The sequence below is a fragment of the Octopus bimaculoides genome, chromosome 20 (assembly GCF_001194135.2).
Source record: "Octopus bimaculoides isolate UCB-OBI-ISO-001 chromosome 20, ASM119413v2, whole genome shotgun sequence".
NCBI lineage: Eukaryota > Metazoa > Mollusca > Cephalopoda > Octopoda > Octopodidae > Octopus > Octopus bimaculoides.
The window spans coordinates 426898-427874 of NC_069000.1; positions in this window are offsets into that span (position 1 = coordinate 426898).

Consider the following 977-nt stretch of genomic DNA (forward strand, 5'->3'; position numbering starts at 1 on the left):
ACACACACACACACACACACACACACACACACACACACACACACACTCACACAGGTATGTGTGTGTGTGTTTTTCCCTCACCACCGCTTGACAACCGGCGTTGGTGTGTTTACGTCTCCGTAACGGTTCGGCAAAAGAGCACGATACAGTAAGTGCCAAGCGTTAAAAAGTGCCGGCGTCAATTCGTTCGATTAAAGTTATTCAAGACGATGCCCCAGCATGGCCGCAGTCTAATCACTGAAACAAGTAAAGAAAAAAGAAACGGTAAAGACATGTTCGGTTTCAATGGTGAAGGATTCAATACATGTCTGCTAGCATCGAGTGGGAATGGAAGTGGGTGGGTGGAAACTGTTCGGAATCCGGTCGGGTGGATTGTACCTGTAGTTTAAAGATACAACCTTGTTCCACACTACGTCACACTGATTTTGTTTGGGAATTACGTAAAGGTTTAAGCATCTAAGGTATACTCAACCGCTCAGCGGTTGCTCGTTTCTGTTGATCCGACACTTGAACTGTCATCGTCGAAACTGACGATGGAGAATCCGTTGTGTATCGCTGCAGATGTTGGAATGGCGTGATGGTCATGGCTGGCCTTTGTTCACAGCGTTCTGCTCGGTGAAGAGTGACAACAACAACAACAACACTGTGATGGCTTCAATACTGTTGCTGTTTGGGGAACACTTCTATGTCAGCTCCTCTTACCACCACCACAGTCACCATAACCACCACTGCCATCACAGTTACCACCATCACTACCATCACCACCACTACCACTACTACTACCACTACTACTACCACTACTACTACTGCTGCTGCTGCTGCTACTTTTACTTCCACAAGAACTACCACCGAGACCACCACTGCAGTAGTTGCATCAGTTTTCTTTCTCTTTCTCTTTCTCTCCCTCTCTCCTTTCCACACACACACACACACTCTCTCTCTCTCTCTCTCTCTCTCTCTCTCTCTCTCTCTCTCTC